General features: G+C 40.1%; 1 protein-coding gene and 1 long non-coding RNA gene across 7 annotated transcripts in view; one reads left to right on the forward strand and one right to left on the reverse strand.

The window, feature by feature from the left end:
• CREB5 (cAMP responsive element binding protein 5) overlaps positions 1–17,208 on the reverse strand; it is a 258,063-nt gene that overhangs the window by 154,846 nt on the left and 86,009 nt on the right. The gene's annotated exons all lie outside the window — the stretch shown is intronic.
• Positions 3,282–5,812, forward strand: LOC116444013. Its single transcript, XR_004240153.1, has 2 exons — positions 3,282–3,773; positions 5,573–5,812. It is a non-coding gene; the product is annotated as an uncharacterized LOC116444013 (long non-coding RNA).

Consider the following 17,208-nt stretch of genomic DNA (forward strand, 5'->3'; position numbering starts at 1 on the left):
CCAGAAACTTCACTGGAAGGTCCACACCAAACCTGTAGAGTGACATCATGAAATCTCAGAGTTAGGTCAAACAGCTCAATATATTTTTCTCTATCATTCATATATAATAGTTCACTTGGTTCTGCCACTTGAGAAAAAGATGTGAAAAACTACACATGTAGAGCTGGAAAGTAACCACAGTACCAAGACAGATGTTGAGAAAAGAGGTAATTGAGTTCTGCCAAGATGATAAGAGACCCTTTCTGGCCTTCCATTATTATCACTTCAGTTCGAATGTTAGTATTATTACTGAGAGCATCACTGCATTTTTTTCTTCAAATACTGGCTCTGGAAGGCTTTGATGCTCCATTTAAAAAGAAAACTTGCATTACTAGCCCTCATGGACACAGAGAAAACCTTAAAAACATGACTTGAAAGCATGTCTCAACATACCCCCACAGGATGCAAAACCAGATGTCAAGCAAAAGGAACACCTACTTTATTATCAATTTTATTAATGTCTGTGCCTTACTCTTGATTAGAGCCAAAAAAGATTAAAAAGAAGTAAACATTTTTTTTTGCTCTTCTTATAGACTTGTTGGCTCATGTTTTCAAGATTTATCTCCAGCTGTAAGAATTTGAAGTGTCTTGAAAATGAGCGATAAACATCTCCTAGAGTTGCAGAAATGTAGAAGCTGGTGCTTCATTAAATGAACCAAACCCCAAATTGCAAGATGTGTGAGGAAATCACTCGTGGGCAATGCCGTGACAAGGAGTACCCTACTTTGGGCACATAGCTCTGGTGTCTTTCTAGAGCCCCTATATTCTTTTTCTTTTTTTTTTGAGATCTTGCATATGAAAAATGTACTAGCTATTCCAATATTGCTCTCTTTATTGGTAAATCAAGGAACAGCAACAGGCTTAATTGTAAAGAAGAAAATGCATGTTTTGTAATGCAGTTTGCAGCAGTTATTTTTCTTCCTGAAAATAATGGCATGGGTGAAAGTTTCTAAAGTCTGTTTGATTCTTGGATATATCAACAAACATCCCTTCGCAGCGTCCCTGTAAAGCAGACAGAATATCTGCAGCGAAGCTGGGTTCGGACCCAGAGTGTTTAAATGACCAGGCAACACGTCCAGCCATTCAAGCTGCCAGGAGTGAAGGGGAACTGCAGTATGGCAGCCTGTATTTATAAGCTCCTCATCCCCTGTGCCACAGCTCCGTCTAAGCACAAGCTCCTCTCACACACTCATGCTGGTTTACTATTTCTGTTGTGTACAGAAATAGACAATGGACTACATTCAATCCTATTGTTTTGCAGTGGTTTTTTTTTTTCTGTGGGCTGACTTAGATTGATTTTGTTGCACTATTGGCAATTTTACTTATCCAAATATTAAGAGAGAGTGAGAACCTAAATGTTTGATAGCAGTGCTCATTAAAACACTAGCAATGTTAGGAATTAGTGTGTTCTCTCCCTCCTTATAATGATCCAAAATCCAAGACTCTGACAAAGAACAAGCACATGGGAGGATCTGGCTCATGCCTTCCTTTTCAGCAAATGCATCCTTGGGAATAATTTAAATATCATATTTCAGCCTTGTTTTACACACAGAATGGAGTGGAAAGTAACTGCTGGGTTTGTATAAAAGGCAGGGGGTATGGTGGGAGAATAATTCTGCTAGTCCTTCATTTCAGTCAAGCTGAAGTTCCCTATATCCGTGAGCCCAGAAAGAACTATTGCCTGCTTTCCACACCAAATGACCTGACTCTCTGGGATATCTTTGAGTGACATTTCTTTCAGCAGCTTTCTGACATTGCCTTTTGGCAAGTTGTCCTAGCTGAGTGCTAGTGCATTATAAGCTTTGCATAGCGACATGCAAGTTTTTAAAAAGGAGAAGAAGGCTTCCTTCTTTCCTGGATGCCGGAGCTCAGTCTCTGATTTTATATGGAGGGAGTGGTGATAGGGTGGAGGGTGAGAACCAGTAAATGCTTATGGCTGTGAAACATTTGGAAATGCTTGAGCACAAGCACTTTTCCATTCTTACCCCCTTTGCTGCTTTCTCCCAGCACAGAGGAGTGGTGGATGAACGGCAGAGATAACTCCTGAAGTTCCCATTTAGTGAAGACAAAGGGACAGTTCCAAGGAAAGCCCAAAGAAAACATCTTCCTCAGCTTTTTTCCCTTCCTTTCCTTTCACCTTTCTTAACTCAGTCATCAGTCCATACTATGAAAGAGTCTGGACTCATAGTTTTTTCCTCTTTCCAATACATATCTGTTACTTACTGCTGGTCTGAAGTGAGTGTGTCAGACCCCTGTACCTCATGCGCACAGGCTCTGCTCCCAGACACTTAAAACTCTGCCTCCCCACCATCTTTCCTAAGGGATATAAAGAGACACTTCCCTGCTGGGTGGCAATGAAGTAAATTAGCCAGATCTGGTTCTTGATCTGGGGTAGACAAACTCACATCTTCCCATCATGTAAAGGGAGTGAAGTGCGATCAAATTCCCTGCTGCAGAAGTGGTTCAGTAATTTCTACCTGGAATGTATTTGAAAAAGACAGGACAGGCCTTGCTTTAATGTCTTATTGGAAATTCAAAGTCTGTACCAGTGCAGCATATTCCCCCTCGTCCAGTCTAAGGTGCACAGTCAGCACCGAGATTTGCTCCAAGCCTCAGTGGGGAACTTGATCCCCTGACCTACTGGCCTGGAGAAGAGAGTGTAACCAAGTCCCTCTGACAATAAACACAGAAACTATTAATAAGATTAACTCTCTGGTACCAACAATCTCAGCATCTGTTTTAGACATAAAGAGGAAGGCTGGCGAAAAGAATATAGTGGCAACAAAGGGTTAAATGAATGTGAACTGGGCAGGATCCTGCTACTTGAATCTTTTCCATTGTTTGCTGATGAGGTGCAGGCACTTGGCTGTGTACCGAGAGAAGGCTTTAAGGGGACCCAGAATCTGGGAATACATTGCTTCTAAATGGCTAAAGCTGATCTTTAAAGATAGTGTTCCTGCCCACTTTATTTTTTAATACTTCAAGGCATCCATATTTCATGTAATCTCAATTTTAATGTCAGAAAACTTGATTACAGAACCTCTAAAAGTGAATCTGCAGAAGAGGACAGTGCAGTCTCCTTGTTTTAGTAACACTGACGAAAGCAGGGGAGGGAGCGCCTGGCAGCCAGCAGTCTAGAGGCTGGCATGGCAAATAGATACTAAAGAAGGTTATAAAACTGGTGTAAATGCTGCATAGAATGCTACCTATCCATTGCTGGACATTTTGAAAGGGGGCTTGCTAGAGGAGGATTAGGACAGTGGAGTGCTTGCTCCTATTCCCAGAAGCAGCCGCCGAATCTACCACATTTAACAGTAGAAGTTGTGAAGGGCACAGAATTAAAGCTGGTAACCCAAAGGGAATGTATTCTCCTTCTGAGATTTCTGCACTTTACTAGAGGGACAGTGTTAAAATAGAAGAGGTGACTGCAAACGCACTCTGACAGCCAGCACGCCTGAAAGGTCAGATTAGATTGAGCACTTAGTCTTTATCCATTAGTAGAAGCTAGTAAATCAGAGACTAGCTGATTTAGAAATAGCTGTGTCTTTGTAACATTACCATGTCTTAAACCAGACAGAAAGGGCTCCAGGAAACCTGAGGGCTCTAGATAATACTCTAGATAATGTGAGAGCTGCTTCTCCATGACCTATTTGATAACCTTCCTCACATAAGGATGTTTACAGGCTGGGTGGCAACTAAGATGTTTAGCTGTGCTGAGATGACAACTTTATGAGGTAAGAAAAATAGCACAGTGTTTTATTGTTGTTGTCATCGGATGTGGGAGCAGCTTTGAAAGGTTGCTGCAGCATTCTGTCAATAGGACTTTTTGGAAATAATGATTTTTCTGGCTAGGCCGTAGGCTGCATTAATTGTTTGGAAGGTGTAATTCTTCATCTGCTGCTAATATCTTGCTAGAAAAAAACCAAAATACTTGGTCGTTCTTGTTCTAAGAGCCTAGGAGCGCACCAGGTGGAAGTCATTTTAGAAAGCTTTTTACTTTGAAGGGCTGGTGGATAGTCCAGTGTTTGTGTTTGGTGTGTCCCGGCTCACAGAAGCTGTATATTTTCAGGGTACAGCATACTGGATTTCCTCTCCTACTCTTTTAGCTTGCTGCTCTCATACCCAAATGAGAAGCTCACATTTGCTGGCATGAGAGCACATGCCACGCTTTTCTATGGTCTCTAATCACCTTTCCAGTTACCCTGTCCATTGAAGGCAATGCAGAAACTCCTGGAATTCAGCAGGCTCTTCCCATTGGGAGGAAGCAAAAGGAGTTCTTTTGCATGTATGGGAAACCTTAATTCTCCTCTTTTCTAAAATGCTTTGTCTCATTTAAAGAGTCTGCATGGATATGCCTCCGACGTTTGTTGTCATAGCGTCACTTTTATCTGTTGCGTGTCCAACTCGCCCCATGGAAGAGAGGGGTTAGGGAAGTGCATTGAATTCACGCACATCTTGTTTACAGGCAGTATTCACATTGGCAGTGCTTCATAACTTTCATTAATGGAAAGAAAATAGGATGGAAAGCTTCCTCAGAGTCTCTCTGCCACTAAGACTGTTTGCATAGCCCAGTCTAGGGAAAACATGGAAAACACACACACAAAGGATGATGAATGAATGGATACCTTCTAAAGAGATAGAAGAAAGCCTGTAATAGAGAGATGGAAGACAAGAGAGAGGATTTCAGGCTTGTACTTCTCTTGAAATAACACTCTGTTTTGAGTATTTTGCAAATAATGGAGTCTGGTTTAGAGTCTTTGAGGGCTACTATAATAGAATTAATTAATTGGAATGAGAAAAGGAAAAATAACCAAAGCACAATACTTTTTCAGAAGAAAAATCAGTCCTTACAGGATTTTTGAATGTCAGATTTAAGAGGATGTTTTTTTCACTGAATTAATGAAAAAGTTCAAATTTTAATTGAAAAAGAAGAAAGAGAAAGAAAACAAAAGCCTTCCTACACTTCAATATGTTGAACACCTTTGAAGCAGATCTTAATGTTTATTAGTTTTGCCTTATCTTGATTTTGAAAAGTTAAAGGAAATTACTTTTAGTTATACTTTTTGTGTGTATTAGCACTTGTTGCTTTTAATAAATATGTCTGATAATTAACTTCCATTTCAATTTATTTTCTGCAAAACACAGAATCATAGAATAATTTGCACTGAAAGGGTTCTTTAAAGATTATCTTGTCCAACCCTTCTGCCATAGGTGGGGACTAGATTAATATGATGCCTGGAGAAAGTCTAGTATAAGCATTCTCATTTTTCTCACTCTGTTTAAAGAATCTTCAGCAGTTTATTTTAGCTTCCAGGAAATTAATAGCACATTATTTTAGACATGATTACATAATATCCTAATTCTTCTCTATTTCTGTGGCAAAGAACTATACACTGAGTAAAATTCCTGATGTTTAATTACATCAAATGTTCAAGACCTATCAGAGGAACCTATTTACCTTCTGCTCCTGTAATACCTAAATTCATTTTAACATTCCTGTAAGTGAGAGAGTATTCCTTTTCATATTTTATAGTTGGTGAACTGAATCTGAGAGAGACCAAGAAATTTGCCAAAAGAAATCAGCGGTGAACAAGAAACCAAAGTGAACTTCGCTAGGCCCAGACTAGCACTTTAATAACTTCTGCCACTGCTTTCTGTCCAACATCCACTTGATGGGATCTATTCTTTGATGAATCTTCTTTTGTTATTATAATCAAAACTCAAATTTTTTCCCCATTTACAGTTTCTGTTCTGTAAAGATCTTCACAAAGTCTTCTGGGTTATTTTCATTTTTGAGTGACAGGGCAGCAGTAGAAGCAGCAGCCATTTAACCTTCCCAGAACATATCCCTCTTTTACTAGTTCCATGCAAGCATCTTGGTTTACCCTGCCAAACCCAGTACATAACAAAACTGAGTGTGCTCCCTCCCACTCCACCCATTCTGGTCCGTGCATAGTAGGATAGTCTCTGTGCATTGGTGGAGGTGCAGATTTTCTTCCCGTCCCAGCACTTCTGTGAATTGGCAATGGCAGCCCCAGTTTCCCACACATACACCTTGAAACAGCTTGCATTCCATGAGCAATACATCACCCACTGCTTGGAAATGGTGATACAAGGAAGATTTCTTCACAGAAAACAAGTAGTTTGCTACCTATTTAACTAAGATTTTAAAGAAAAAGAAAAAAAAAAGGAAGATAAAAAATCCACACAGGTCTTTCCTCTCTACTTGTCTGCTTCTGAAAAGTAAGCAAGACAACAGATCTTCAAGGTGCTCAGCTCAGGGAGAGAAGGACAGCTTCTGTGGCCCATGGGAAGAACAGCAGCCACAAAAGAGTCTGGATGATACATAACCTTAGCTTTCAATCTGGCCAAATTGAGAGCCCCAGGCCTGAATGTCCTCTCTGCCAGATCAGCCCCAAAAGCTTATGGGAAAAGGGGGGACATGGACAGGAGAGCAGCCTGCTCCACACAAGGAGCAGTGAGGAAAGCTGTTGTACACAGGCACATCAGGACAGCTGCTGAAGGAAAGGAACTATATCCACCCTGGATAGCAATCATGCTCCAGAGCCAGGAAGCTGAGCTTGGTTGCTGATAGCCAGGTGGCTCTGTGCCAGAAAGCAGAATGGCACGAGATTTGCACTTCAGTGTCTTGGAGACCCTAGGAAAGAGCTGGGGCTGTAGGAACTTCTTTCTTGAGGACAGAATGTAACACATAGGCAAGAAGTGTAGGCCTGATCTCTTTCCCAAACACCAAGAAGATCTCTTAAAGTCCAGAAAACTCATTGTTACAGAGCAAAAATGAGGAAACTGCTGCCACTGAATGATTCTGCTGCTAGGAAAGCCAGTCACTTTTCTTCCATTTGTATGTAAACCGCATCACTTTCCTGAAGTTAGATGCAGGACACAGGCACATTTAGCACTGTCCACCTCTAGCTTAGTCTCCTGGAGGCTTCAGGACTTTCATTCAGACTCTTTGTTTAGCAAATAGGAAAACTGAACACATAGTCTGCAGCAGCTGAACCTCTATTTGCTCCACATATAAGGCCTATCTAATGTCAGCAAGCAAGAAGTATTTGCAAATGAAAAGCTGCACAGACATCTATGGGTTTTTAAGAAAGTGGACAGCAAATAAAATACCTGGTTTTTTAATCCTCTCGTGCTCATGCTCTTATTGTGCCAAGTATTTTAAATGTCAGCTCCTCGAGATTATCTCAGAGCTGTATGACCAATTCCCAAACTGTGTGCATCAATGGGACTATCAGTGGTTCCACACCACATCCAAACTCATCCCAAAACTCTGCAAATAAAAAAAAGTCTGTGGGTTTAGGATTGCTTTTTAAACCAAACATTTATTTTAAAAGATAAGACAATAGCTATCGTCATGCTAAAATCTGAAGACAAAATTACTATATATATGGTAGTTTTTAAATATATCAGCCATTTATATTTCTTTATGAGGGAAAAAAATTTGGCTTTAGTTGCAATCATTCTTAATTCATTCTTTATTGCTGCTCTGGTTCTGTGTTATTTGAGCTGGTTAACTGTTAAAAGCGTTTCAAATGTTCACATGGTCTGCATTAGGTTACAGAATAAAAGTAAGTACAGCCCACCAAATGTAACTTTCTGAAATGTAAACCACATGAATTTGATTTCTTTGTGGTACAACTTTAATTGGGTTCAGAGGTCTTTTGGTCTTACCTGTCTATCTGCTCTCTGATGGCCCAACCTGATAAAGCTAATACAAAGAATCTGCAAACGCGATCCAAACTGATTACCCTCAGTTACAGTACATGGCTTTATACTTGACAGTAACAGCCCTTCACCCTGGTTCATTATTAGGCTGCAAGTTTGAACCCTGGAGCCACCACTGAACTGGGAGTAGAAGTGTCACAACTTATAGTAAAAGATTGTGTCCCCTTGCAACTCTGCAAAACAAGAGGAGCGGAGGGAACAAGAGCATGTAGGTGCAACTCTAAGCGATCACATCTCCTGGAAAACTGCATGAGCATGCAAACATATGTATGCCTCACACTGTCACAGCAAATGTTACAACAAAGAATGCATCCAACACACGCTACATAGAAGAGAAGCAACTGCAAACAGAAATTCCAACAAAGCCTGAAATCTTCAGATAATGGTCTTAAGCTGATTTGGAATTGTTGATTTTTTTCTTTTGACAATAGACTGCTTTGCCTTAATGGCTCCTCATTCACTCATCGACCCTCCTCTCTGTTGCACTGTGTTCTGCCATATGCCTTACTCGAGTGAAACAACACTACTGCCACTTCCCACCCAGAAAAGCACATCATATCCCAACAAGAAGAAAGGCACTGTACAATAGGTACACTCGCCTCATATCCTGTGGCCCGACTTGTAAACAAAGACCTGTATCGGCCTGTCGGAGCAGATCTGGAATTAAGCAGACAGCTCAGGAGAAATGTAGGTAGAAAAGGATCAGTGTGCTGAAATATTAAAAGTCCCTTTGCCTGGGTAGCTGGTTTTCTTGGTTTTGAAATGCACAGCCTTGATTTTGAAAAAGTAACATGAAAAAGATTCACAGTGCTCATAGCTCTTGGAAGAAGACACCAAATAAAGGAACACTCAGCAGACCCAGTAATAAAATAACATAACACAATATTGAATGTTACTCAACTGAAACTTCCACTGTAGTTCATAACTTTCATTCAAGTAAATAAATCAGTAACAAGTAAAAACATTACAAGTCATCCTCTAGTTCAGGCAAATTACATTCTATTTTCTCTACTAGAAAACACACACGCACATACAAAAAACCTTTCAAAACCAATGTAGCAAATTTTTTTAGGATAATATTTTACATCCCATTCCCCAAAGCTGTTTTTGTCTTTGTCATTTTTCTACAGTTCTGTTACTGAGCACTGTTCTGTACCAGTAGAACTGTTCTCCCAAGTAATTTCCACCAGTGAATGTACGAGCAATAACAAATGAGGTCCCTTAATTATTTCCAGGTTTTTCCAATAAGAAGTGTTGGCAATGCAGCTCTTAGCTCTCTGTCCATCATACAAATAACAAGGCAAGGCCTGTAAACATGGCAGGGGCGTGTCTACTTTCCTGTTCGTCTAATGGGCAAGCAGGAGGAGTAAGAAGGAAATGTATACCTCAGTAGTGGGGTTTTATTGTCAACATAGAATCGTTTTTTTTTGGCTTGGAGTCATTTACACTGTCTTCAAGGACACAGCTTACAGCTTCCCAAGTTGGTCATAAGGAAAATTGAACATTTCCAAGGATGCTTCTTCCAAAACAAAAACTGATTTTTTTTTCCCTTGAGGTTTGAAATATGGGATAGGCTCACCGTATTTTAAACGGTTGCTAAAAGCAATATTTGATAATGAAGACCTGACACCTTTTGATTGCAGATTGTGCTTTTGTTCTCTTTTCTTCTCAATCCCTCTTTTCTTTCACATACAGGTTTTTGCTTCTCTCTGCATTTATGGGTTCTGCTTGTGTCCACTATTGTTTCTAGCATTTGCTTTATAGGACTTAGGGTCCCACAAGCCTTGATGTTGCATTAACGTGCAACAAAAAAGTTCCATGTTACCAGGCTGTGTACAGAAAAAGATCAGACTGGAAGGGACCCCAGCTTTCCCCACAGAGAAATACAGTTTCACTTGATGGCTTCTGGAATGAACTATGCCTATTATGTTTTATATAGATTTTGAATAAATCCTCTGAGTCACAGATTTCTTATTGGAACAATAGAACAATATAGAGGCCAGAGGAAAATTTGGAAGAAAGTATGGATTTTCTTTCCTGTCATGGAGCCCAGAATCCATATCTTTCTCCACATCCATTTAGTATGGCACAACGGAAACTCACTGACTGTTTTCTTTCAACTTCCTTTGCTACTTCACAGTAGAAATATTATTCTGCTTCCTATTTTAATTCCCTACGGATCAGAAAAATTCAACAACACTCTACGTCTCTTTCCTCTGTGATCCTGGAACAGACTGCAGAGAAAGAAGAGACTAAAACAGAATAAGAAGGAAATTAATTATAAAGAGGTTAAGTTTTCCACACAACTCTTCCATTTGGTGTATGTATTGATAGGCTCCAGTTGGCATCTACAGATTACATATCGTCAGTCTGGATTTGGTATAACCTGTGCCATATAATCTCAGACAAAACACTTGAAACAAGCACAAATTGAGTAAAATAATATGAAATCAGTTCAAATTTGGTCTCCTTTGGTTATCAGCTACAGTTCACATCTTCAAATGTTGTAGTTGTATTTCAACCAGACTCAGTCATCCACAACAGACTGTTGAGCTTAACAGACCTTCTTGTTTGAGTATTTTAAAACTACTGCTGCCTTTTGCCCACTTTCATTATGTTAATTTACATCTGCTGCCCAAAAAAGCTACATTGACAACTCACAACAACAATGATGAATTAATGAAGTCCAGCATGCCCAAAGAGAGATTCCTTCAGGCACATTAAGTCAGCAGTTCATCTCTCCCGGGACAGTTGCTAATAACAGCTCAAAACCACTTGCTGACAATACAAGCTTTAGCCCTGAGTATGTCAGAAAAGCTTTCTGCATGAAGCTCCGCCCAGAAGCTCCAGGAGACCATCACCATTCAGATCTGTGCATCTCTTGCGCATCTTCCTATGGCATACCTGGGACAACCCTACTGAATGTTACAAGCCAGGGACATATGGCATGAGCAACCACCTGTCAGAAAAGGAAGCCAGATATTCCACTGTTGCCAGCACTTCCTTCCAAAGTGCTTAAAGGATCAGAGGCCCATCAAGCAGCACCTTGTGGCTGAAGTGCTGGCTGGTCACTCTCCAGACACTTAAGGCAACAGCCTGTCTGAGATATGATGAGCAACATGTGTTACACAAGGACTGATATAAAGGGGGGAGCTTTGATGTTGTGCTAAGTGTCCAGCTTCAGGTGTGAAAGGGGATACTCACAGCAGTGTGAGCAGCAAGCCCAACCAGCTGAGACTTAATCAACCTGGAAACCCAATTCATTACTCCAAGAAATTTCTCATTATGTTCTCTATTTGTATCCTTTTTAGATCATTTTACTATCAAAGGTGCAATCATCCTGTCTTTGCCTGGGAAATCACAGACATTTCTATAATGGGGAGAAAAAAGAGGAAAAACAAAAGAAGTTTAAAGACATCCAAGCCCCACATAAAAATACTTAATTCTGAAAATGCTGAGAAGAACAACAGAACTCTATAAAAACACTGAATGGCTTTCAAGGAAAACTGTGAATTCCTCAATGTATACAACGATACCAAAAATGTCAGTTTGGACTTGAATCCACATCAAAGATCTTTAGGTCAAAACCACTATGAACTGAACAAATGGTTCAGAACAACTGCTCTGCTAAGAAGTTAGAATTACCATATCTGACTTCTAACCAGGTTTAGAAAATTTTAAGTTGCTTGAAGAAAACTTAAAAGATCAAAAGTTATTGTTTCCGTTAAAGAAATAATGTGACTAGGAAGGAGCGCTACAAGTATTTCTGTATAGGATCATTTGATGCTAACCATGCTTTCTTTTTTCTTTTTTTAAATCTCACCAAAACAGAGCAAGAGATGGGGGGACAGAAAAGTATAAAGAAGTAAAAAGTACAAGCAAGAAACATTAGAAAATTAAGAACAAGCGTAGCTTTTTCTTGTATCACACATGTATATACGTACATACTGCATTTCTATCTGTAGGGTTAAAAAAGAAGAATGTTACTTTGAGCCCTTACATTTACAGCACCAGCGAGCCTGGATCTTATAGTTAAAGAACTAGATAAAAGTAACATAATATTCAGAATTCCCCAGGAAGTACAATCAATTCTCTTAATACTGTCAAATAAGCTAGGGATTTGGATTTCACTCATTTTGAGAATTGTTCACTGCAAACATTTTATTACCTCACCAAGTTTTATGGACCCTATCAGAACAGCTGCGATTCACTTCACTTGCAGCAGAGGAAACTGGTAATAGCTCAAAGATTGCCCCCTTCATTTCATAAACCAATTAGGACCTGGATCCTACAACTAGAGTAACACAACCCCTTCTTTTACTGGCAAAATTCCACTTCATTTATGTGAGCTCAGAATAAACGTCTCTGTTGGCAGAACACAGATGCTCATAGCAGCAAATGTTTCTAAAACACACTCTCTAATTTGTTCCTTCTTCCAAGGAACACTTTTTCTGCGCTCCCAATCTACCTGCAGGTTCTGTCTAGCCATCAGTTCCTTGTTCAACTCAGCAATTTTTTACTAAATGTTGCTAAGAGAATTCAAATTTATGGTTTACTACATGGAACTTTGTTAGAAGGTCTCCAAAATGACAGATTTATTTAAATTATTTTTTTCCTTCTAAATCAAGCATAATTTCATTTTTGTAAAGAATTATTTTTGGTGATGTTGTCATCTTAGATTTGTCCATGCCTTTGATTCAAATGGTTGGTGGTTTGGGGGTTTTTTTTTTGGTTTGGTTGTTTTTCTTTTTCAAATGCATATTTGGCCTGTCCATAAGTATAAATAGAACCATATATATGGCCTAAATGGGACTATACTGTACCAATGATTTTGAAAACTCAACTCATCAATTAATAAGGAGGCCTACTTTTACAGGCGGTAAAATAAGATCCATACACTTTACACAAAGTCTGTAATTCCTGTGTTTTCCCTCAGGCGCTTTCCTCTGAACGATTGTAATTGGTTTGCAGCCAGGTACCAGCTTAAAAAAAAAGAAAAAGAAAAAGAAAAAGAACAAGAACAAGAAAAAGAAAAAGAAAAAGAAAAAGAAAAAGAAAAAGAAAAAGAAAAGAAAAACCCAAAGCATTAACACTTTACTAACTTATAGTATGCTTCTATATTCCTTTGAAAGTGTTCAAAAAAGACACTGGCAACACAAACCATGTAAAATCGACGTGTTCCCTGTTCAGCACATCAGTGCCGATTATCTTATTGAAACAGATACAAACATAATTTCTCAGTGGGCAACTAATCTTTTATCAGAGTTCTTCTCATATGAAGGTCTTCACTTGTTAGTCATTACAGCCATTGTGCTACCCCCAACAAAGCTTTAAGCCGTTCTCTGAACTGACATGGTGTAAGACAGCATCCCAAATCTTGCTACTTCTCTGGAACCTGCAAATTATTCTCTTACACCAAACAAAGTCTGTATTGTTTGAGTTAGTGTTTTACTGAGGCTTAGTTACCTGTCAAACAGGCTGACACTTGGATAAAACACATACTGGAATCATGCATTGGGGCATGTTAAGCACAAACCTGTGATGAAGAGCAGAGCTATGTGATTCGGCTATGCAGAGCCCTAATGATCTTTTTCTGGTCTAAGGGAAGCTTGATCCGTCATATCAAACCCACTGCAATTCTGAGATCCTCTTCCATCCGAAAATGATTTTACATCTGTTTTAGTTCAAAGAGTCATATAAATCAGAAGCTCTGCCCATAAATTTTGATGACACCTTTAAAGAAGATTTATACGGTGTGTATTATATATATACAGGAGGTATGTAAGAGATACCAACCACTAAAATTAAGGAATCAATGATAGATTCTCCAAGTTCTGTATATCATATGTAAGTCCTATTTATGACTTTCTCTGATGTGAGAGCCAACCAACGCCTATGAAAGCTCAGTATTTCTGTTCAGATATAATTATGGGTGTAGTACACTATTCTGACCTTGTTTTCCTATAGTTCTTGCATGGGACAAGCTTTTCAGGACAAAACCATCATGATCCATTTCTTAGAAATCACTTGCATGAGAATTGGCTCAAGCATGGATTCACTGCCTATCTCAACCCACCTTCAGGAGAGAGAGGGCTTGTTTCTTCTCATAACACAAGACAACAATCCTAGTAAGAGTCAGTGGGCAGCCAGTCACACAATATCCCTTACACTTTTTGGTTTTGGTGTTGTAGAAACAACATTTCTAACAAACTTAGGACTTCTGTCAAGTAGAAAGTATGAGGTGTAAAATATTATGTTCATTAATAAATTTAACCAACACGTATAACAAGTGCATAACTTTCAGGATAATAGTTGACATCAAGTCAGGTAAGAAACACACTAAACTCTCTTCATTTCAGGTTGACAGGCTGTTTATTACCTGGCTAATGATCCTCCTTTCAGTCCCTCAAAAGTCACCTTGATATATGTCAGAACTTTCCAGCCCCTTCCTAGACCTGACCTTACAGCAAGAAAGCGTTTTTGGTAAGGCAGAGGAGTATGTTCTTGAGGACAGAAGAGAGATGTTGTGAACAACCACCTGTTTGTGCTGTGCCTGACACACAGGCAGGTGCTGTTTGCTTTTTTTCTTCCTGACTCAGCATTATAGGGAAAAATTGAGTCAGCAAGTCCTGAACATGCAATGCAAACAACAACAGAGGAGGTTGGAGAGCAGACAGAGCTTCTAAACATCACAGACAGAGCCTGCAGGTCAGTGTGTGGACCTGGGCAGCAGCTTGCTAAAAGAGATGAACAGCTTGAGAGAGTCCAGCTCATTTCCTCCCTCATCACCCTCTCTATTAAGCTAAGCTATGAGACAACTTGTTTCTGGGAATGGTGCACTTGTAATAATTTCCTAAGTACTTCACCTGAGCTTCCCAGAGACTTGTGGCTGCTGCTCACGTGTAGCTTGATGGGATTCCATGTCAAGGCTGGCCAAGGTCAGTGTGGTAGAAGGGACTACAGAAAACATGTCTTAGCATAAACAGAAGAAAAACAAGCAGGACCATTAAACAGGAATTAAAGCCAAACCTTTAGTACAAAGACAAGAAAAAATAAAATTTGGACAGAATGACACTGTCAGATGATTTCTCTTCCCACCTCTTCCTTTTCCTCCCCTTTCCAGTGATCTAACTGATGTTCTTACATCCTGCACAACCAAGGCTATGGAATGGACTTCATCAAGGACTGACTGGTCATTAGCTACTTCATCTCTCACTGCACGTTTCTTCTCATCTCACAACATACTGTGGTACTTCAGTTCAAATACATGAGTTGGAACACAGGCTTTCATCACAGATTTCCTGGAAAGGGAACTAGTCTTTGAATTTAATAAAAGCACATCATTCCATGGCCTCTTTGATGCCACACACTCCACCACCTTACTAAGAGCTTAAAGAGAGACTTTCTCGAGGATGTACAAAGACCCTTCTCAGTCACCCACCTATTCCAAGTGCCTTCCAGAACTAGCCGCATTAGGGAAGGGTTTCTGCCTGTGATTGCCTCTTACAGGAGTCTTCTCTGTTTCCTTAAGATATGAAGGATGATAGCAGGATACTCTGAGAACTCAACAGCAGTTGCAGTCTCAGATAGCTTGTGCTATGGTGAAAATCCCGTGTTTGCCAGGACACAGGACAGATCTGTCCTTCTGCCATCTGAGGCCCTCCAATTAAGACCGAGAAGTTTTCTTTCATTTTCCAAACGGCCAAGGCCGCCAAACCTGTTAGTCCCACTACAGGCATGGAGTAGTCAGTTTTTCTGACTACTCCATTTCCCATGCCCCTCTGTTTGAAAAGCATTCAAACCCCTGAAAAGATGATAAACTGGAACCAGAGAGACACATGTGGCATCATGAGAGGAAAGAGAGAGGAACAGTAAGGCGATGTATAGATGTTAAAATGAATGCTGCATGTGGGGACTGAAAATCTGTTCTCCCACTGGTACCATGATTCTTCAGTATGTCAAGGCACCAGAGGCATCTTCCAAACCCCTTTTGTTGCTTTCTCCTACCTGCTTGCATTTCACCAAATCTGGTTGCAATTTCTCCCTTTTGGTGTTGTGCCAGAAGACCATCTTATCTCAATTAAAATGCTCTACAACACTTTAAAAACAGATAATCTACATCACATGGTTAGTGCTCTATGTCCACTTTGGAGCCTGAGTTCACTGAAACTGGACGCACTCTCACTCTCCATTTAGTACAATGTTAACAGCTTGCTGCATCTGTGACAATCCTCCATCCACCCATGTTCTTTATCAGCTGCAGAGCCGTACCAGTGAGTTTCAAACAGGAATAATTACTAGTTATGTCCACTAATAGCTTGAAAAACTAGCTTGAGAGCAGGTTACCTTCTCTGTGAACACTGAGCTGTTAGGTTGCAGCTACCAACTGTATTTGATAGTCTGAAAAATACATCTTTCCTAGCACAAGATGTGTCCAGATAGAGCAAGCAGCACGCTGTGTTGTCACCAATTTGTCTGACCAGAATTTTCTCACACACTACTGTATACTCAGTCACAGAAAAAAAAAGGAGTTATTTTAAAAAGAAGACTATCACTGCTATCGTACAGCCTAGTTCAGAGTCCCATATCTTGAGCCGATTCAGCTTATCTGCTTTTCTATACCTTTGACAAATGTATGTCTTATATCATTTTTTCTTGCCTTCCTCCATATGCCATACTGCTTTTCCTCCGTGTATCTTATCTTGAAATGATGTGCTATTAATCAGCCAAAGACACCCTTCACTGCTAAATGTTCCTCAACTGATTTTTCATCAGCACAAGTAGTTACTAGTTCCAGCATTCCTCCCACATGCTGAAGGCTTGGCAGGGAGGGAGGAGGGATGGCAAGGAGGTTAGAGACTGCCTCACCACATAAATACTATCTGGGACCTTTACACCAACCTGCCAGCTTGCTGGAATGGTAATGTTGCTGTTTGTTCTCAACAAAAGGAACACAGTGGTAGGAAAGTGGGACTTCACCCTGTCTTATTTTTTAAGTTAATAACCTTCATGCTCTTCTCTTTATCTGATTAATCTGGCTGGGTGCCTGTTCAGTAGTAGTTGGAGCTTAATACCTGAAACAATGTGTGGATATACACTGTGCCAGTAAGGCTTGCCCAACAATGCACATTCTCTTATGTTTTCCCATGCCTTGTGTCAATATCTCATTTTATATGTAAGCCCCCAGAGTAGGGGATAGGGAAAAAGAGAGGCATGGAGGGAGAGAGGGAGGGAGGAAGGGAAAAGGTTAGAGGGAGAGGGAAAAGAAAGAGAAGGAGAAACAAAAGTAGGGAAAAATTACATCCCTTGGGAATGTCAGCAGCTACAAACTCGCCCACTCCTCACCATGAAAAGAGCTGTGTGCGGGCACAGGTGGGTCCCATTCTCTGTTACTAGAGCACAGCCTACAAACAGGGG

This window comes from Corvus moneduloides, chromosome 1, assembly GCF_009650955.1.
Source record: "Corvus moneduloides isolate bCorMon1 chromosome 1, bCorMon1.pri, whole genome shotgun sequence".
Lineage (NCBI taxonomy): Eukaryota > Metazoa > Chordata > Aves > Passeriformes > Corvidae > Corvus > Corvus moneduloides.